Source organism: Gossypium arboreum, chromosome 6 (genome assembly GCF_025698485.1).
Source record: "Gossypium arboreum isolate Shixiya-1 chromosome 6, ASM2569848v2, whole genome shotgun sequence".
In the NCBI taxonomy this organism is placed as follows: Eukaryota; Viridiplantae; Streptophyta; class Magnoliopsida; order Malvales; family Malvaceae; genus Gossypium; species Gossypium arboreum.
The window spans coordinates 25,881,647-25,887,526 of NC_069075.1; positions in this window are offsets into that span (position 1 = coordinate 25,881,647).

The window sequence follows — 5,880 nt, forward strand, 5'->3', positions numbered from 1 at the left end:
ACTAGGTCAAAATGAGATTAGAAACAATTTTGGGTCAAACTATCAATACCCACAACCAAACTGGTGAGGAGAAAATCCTCCAAAGCAACATTCAAGCGATTCAAGAACCAAAACAACTCGGATTTGTCAAGATCTTCTTGGGATATGAAGATATAAACAAAAGGTTCGTCGATTAAGCTAACTCAATTGCCAACATTATCAAGTTACATAAAACAAAATCAGAAGCAAAACAAAGGGAACATCCAAACAAACTAAACAATCAATTGAACCCATGATTTTTGGGAACAAAGAAAATGGTTCCTCCAAAGGGACAACCAAATGCCGACAAGTGAAATTCTAGGTTAGGTCAGTGATTAGCAAGATCCTAAAGTCGAAACCAGACTAGGTATTGTAGCAAAGTAGGATGAGAGATGGATCAGAAGAAGAGTGGCGAAAATGGTCGACAACGAAAGTTGTGGTTGAGGTGAGGTAAGCCAAGCCCTTGGAAAGGGATTTGAATCGGGTCACGGACCTAAGGGGTAATGTAGAAAGGATATCAAAAAGGGTTTTTTTGGGAAATAAATACAAGGAATACATGGTTCTCAGCTTTCTTCATGAACACGAAGAATTCATTCAAGGGTTTTATTTGTTCTTCTTTTTGGGTGTCGGGTTTTTTTGAAAGTTACTACGACAAATTTGTTATTTTTTGAAAGTTGAGTAACTGTTTTGTCATTAAGATCAAAGTTGAGTGACTGTTGGTGTAATTTACCCTTATATATTTTTTGGGTTCGAAATAACGAGGTGGTCAATTAAATGTGTGACAGCCCTAAAGTGACCCTGGTCGGAAAGCGGTTTCAGGACCGCTAAACCGAGTCACCAAATTATTTGAATATGATATTTATTGTCTAAAATCTGTGATTATGAATGTGTGAAAGTTTTAAGCTTCGATTTAGTAAATTGCATGTGAATTTAGTCAATAGGACTTATGTGTGACACTTCTGAAATGTGATAGGTTAACCTATAAGGATCTATTAGTGCATGTAATCATAGGGGTGGACTTGCATGTCAATTTCCCCCATTTAATTACTAGTGGCCGGCCATGACAAAGGGTGATGGGCAAAACATGTCATAGACATGTTATGTTGGTGCATCATGGGAGGAACAACAAAATAAAAAGTTAGTAATAAAGAAATAGAAAAGGAAAATGATGAAAGAAAAAAAGGATCATCATTCATGTTCTTGCTAGCCGAATCTAAAGAAAAAAAAAGGAACAAGAGCATTCGGTGATGAAAACAAGTTGTGTCCTTTGATTCTTCTTGGCCGAATTGAAAGGAGGAAGAAAGGAGTGAAGCAATCGGCCATCTTAGGTCAATATTAAGGTAAGGTGTTCATATTAGTTCTTGAAATTTTAGTTGATCTTGAGTGAGATATCAAGTTATTTTTTGTAACCCATGATGAAATTTTGATTTTAGATTGAGTAAGGTTTTTGACTATGGTAGTTAATAATGGTGAGTTTTGTTGTTTCATGTTAAAGTTAGGTGAATGATGATGGATGAGTGTTTGAACCATAAAAAGAATTCGGCTACCTTGTTATGAACTAGGGCCAAATGTGAGTTGGTTGTGGTTGAATATTGCATGCTTGGTAGAATGGTGGATGAAAGTGCCGAATGTGGTCTTTGGTTTGGTATGAAGTGATAAATAAAGGTTTAAAAGATAGCTTAAGTTAATTGATACTCACTAATGAGTTCGAATGGAAGCTTTGTTAAGTGGGAAATGAGTGGCCGAGAGAGAGAATTATGGACTATTGCCGAATGTACGTTGGATTGATAGAGTCTCCAAATTGATTTTATGTGTGTATGCATGACTGAATATAATCGGCCACATGAGTAAAGAAATGGGTTATTTGACATGTGGTAAAGTTAAGTGTTAAACGAAATGGAAATGAAATCATATTGGAATATGTATACTCGACCACATGAATGAGTACATAGGTTGATGTGTATGTTCGGCCATAGGTAAACATGTTGATGGCTTTATCTTGACTTAGAAAATTCGGCTAAGGTGAATATTGGCTAATATGTTGAGTTGATTCATGATTTCATATGTATGTGACTTTAGTGTCTAATGTATATATATGAGCTAAGTATCTTGAGTTCCTCTTTGATGCTCAAATGATTAAATCAATTTATTTGTTAAATTAAGCTCAAGAGCAAAGGGAACTAAATCCGATAAAGGGAAGGAAAAAGTGGTCGAATAGCCATCGAAATCGCTCGACAACATCCGAGGTAAGTTTTGAGCAATGAGACTTAGTTTATGATTTGATTAAGTCATAATGTATGTGCATAGAGATCGTGTTATAAAGCAAACTAAACCATGCTATTTGTATGTGGCTAGTGAGCCGAAATGGGAATGCTTAATACGTGACTTGTGTTTGAACTCTAATTATGAAAATGAAATTAGATGTGTCATGATTTATTGATATGTGCATGAATGTTCGGATGATAATCGGGCTAAGTCCCGAGAGCATTTGAGCTAGTGGCTAATTCCGGGCTAAGTCCCGAAGGCATTCGTGCGAGCTACTATATCCGGGCTAAGTCCCAAAGGCGTTTGTGCGAGCTATTATATCCGAGCTAAGTCCCGAAGGCATTTGTGCGAGTTATTATACCGGGCTAAGTCCCGAAGGAATTTGTGCAAGTTACTATAACCGGGCTAAGTCCCGAAGGCATTTGAGCTAGTGGCTATATCCGGCTAAACTCCGAAGGTCCTTGGTTTGAGAACGAGTGATCTTGCTGTAATAATTTAAATTGATACGCTCGTAAAACCCAACGATGAGGTACGTTTCAGATATGCATTAAGGTGGTGATTCCGTTTAAATAATATTCGCCAAGAAATTAATGAGCTTCCTACCTTGGCTAAGTTGATCTTTGTGTATGAATATAAGGGTTGGTAATGTGAAGTAAGTATGATATTGAGAATTTGTGCATATGAGATTATCCGCTTTAGCCATATGAATGCTATACTTTGGTTGTGTCTAATTTCATGGCTCAAACTTACTAAGCATTAAATGCTTACTCCGCTTTCTTTGATTCTCTGTTTTATAGATTTTGGGTTCGCTACCATCGGACTCGGGATTGTTGAAGTCGAAGTCGTCCACACTATCAAAGCCCCTTTTTGGTACACTTTTGGTTGAACTTTGAAATGGCATGTATAGGACTACCCGTTTTATTGTTGGTCATGGACCCTTTGGTTTTGTGTAAATTTGGATAGCCATGCGAAAATGGATTATATACACTTTGAGCTTAGTATTATAATCGTCTTGTATGATGTTCATTAAGAGGTATGGAAATGTTTGGGAACGATTAGCCGTTGGAATGGTTAATCATGATCATATTTTGTGCTATATATGCTAAAGGGCTAGTTGAATCATGGAAACTATGTAATAGGTAAATTCTACCTTAAAAATAGATGCTGATAGCAGCAGTCATGCCATATATGTATAGATTCCTTTTCGAGTCTAGTTTCCATATAAATAAACGGCATCAATATTGAAGCCCTGTACAGGGAGATATTTAGGTCGCAATGCAGGAAGGTCAGGGTAGTCGAACCCTATAACAGGGCAGACTTTAACTAATAAACTGTACTAATTGGCTCGACCAAAAATTCTAGAAAAAAATTTTGGATGGATATATGAGTCTAGTTTCAGGGAAAAATTACGAAACTGATTTTCGAGTTTTGGAACTCAAGATATGATTTTAAGGTGACAAGGACGCAGTTAGTCACCGTCTGAAATTTTAAAATGGACTGTGAAAATAAGTGAATTAAGTCTGTTAACCCCTCGTGTCCGACTCCGGAAACGGTCTCGAGTACGGGGTGTTACAATTAAATTGTTATCAGAGCTACAGTTTAGTCAATTCTAGGACTACCGTAATACGTGTGGGTCTAGCTATACATGCCATTTTGTGATTATTTGATAGTGTGGTGATTTCTGACATTTGCAAATGTGTTTATTTATAGTAATGGATCCCGATCCCGACCGAGCGGTAGCTGATGGTCTTGAGAGTGTAGTGCCTGCTCCCGCACAAGGGACAGCGCCGGCGGACTCTCAACCTATTGCTAGCAATCCGAATGATGAGGCTAGGTAAGCTTTTTAGAGCGTGATGAATGATTGGTTCAACCAATACATTCGAACTAATACGGCTGTTCCACAACCTCCATTCCCGACTAATGCCACCCCTGCACCTACAATACCTCCGAAGAATCGACCAAATAAGGTCAAATAAGCCCCAGCTGATGTAATCCGAAACACGGGCTATGAATTTAAGTCTACGGATAGCGATGATGCCGAGCAAGCTGAATTTTGGTTGGACAACACTATTCGGGTACTCGATGAGCTATCTTGCACTCCCGATGAGTGCCTAAAGTGTACTATCTCCTTGCTACGTGATTCTGCCTCCTATTGGTGGAATACGTTGACTTCTGTTGTGCCCAGAGAGCAAGTAACTTGGGAGTTCTTCCAAACCGAGTTTCGAAAGAAGTATATCAGTCAGAGATTCATTGACCAAAAACGAAAGGAATTTCTTGAACTCAAACAAGGTTCCATGTCGGTTACCGACTATGAACGAAAATTTATGAGGCTTAGCCGATACGCGTGAGAATGCATTTCTTCAAAGGCCGTGATGTGTAAACGTTTCGAGGATGGACTGAATGATGATATAAAGCTGTGTGTTGGCATTTTAGAAATCCGAGAATTTGTGGTACTCGTCGAGCGAGCTTGCAAAGCTGAGGAGCTCAGTATGGAGAAAAGAAAAGCTGATATGGGAGCAAAGGAGTTTCGTAAGAGGTCTTCGGACAGGCCCTTTCAACAGTCATCAAAGAAATTTAAAGATGATTTAGGTCGATCTAGTAACACTTCGGGCTTTTCTAGACGAGATCGCGATCGACCCCCTGTGAGTGCACGAGTCACTTCGGTCGCCAGTGTTGGAACTGATCATCGAGACAAAGTGGAGTGCCAGTATTGTGGTAAATGGCATTCGGGGAGTTTTAGATTCCATGACCGCTCCTGTTACAAGTGCGGGTCAGTTGACAACTTTATTAAATATTGCCCGAGGTTGTCTGAACAGAATGTAAATCAGAGTGGGAAACCGGTGCTACCACCGCCGAGGTAGACCATCTAGAAATACGGGCAATGCTAGTGGTGGTCGAGAGGATCTAGAGATGCAACGACCAGATCGAGGCTCGTGCTCTGCTAGAGCTTATGCTATACGCCAAGACGCGAGGATGCTTCCTCGCCAGACGTTATTACCGTACTTTTACTCTCTTTGATTCTAATGTGATTGCTTTGATTGACCCCGGTTCTACTCATTCTTATATATGTGAAACCTTAGCATCCAAAGAAGACTTTACCTATTGAGTCTCTTGAGTTCGTAATTCGGTGTCAAATCCCTTGGGTCGTTATGTGCTTGTCGACAAAGTGTGTAAGAAATGTCCCCTAGTAATTGAGGTTCCTGCTTTCCTACCGACTTGATGCTTTTGCCGTTTGATGAATTTGATGTTATCCTCGGTTTAGATTGGTTGACCGTGCATGATGCGGTTTTGAATTGCAAAAGCAAGACTATTGATTTGAGGTATGCAAATAACGAGATAATCCGAGTTGAGTCTACGGACTTAAAGGGGTTGCCAGCTGTAATATCATTAATGTTGGCCTAGAAATATGTAAGAAAGGGGTGCGAAGCATACCTTGCGTATGTACTTGATGACAAAGAGTTAGAAAAGAAACCCGAATCTGTGCCGGTGGTTTGTGAATACCCGGATGTTTTTCCCGAGGAATTACCGGGTTTACCACCTGTTTGGGAGGTAGAGTTTGGTATTGAGCTTGTACCTGGGACTACGCCGATTTTGATA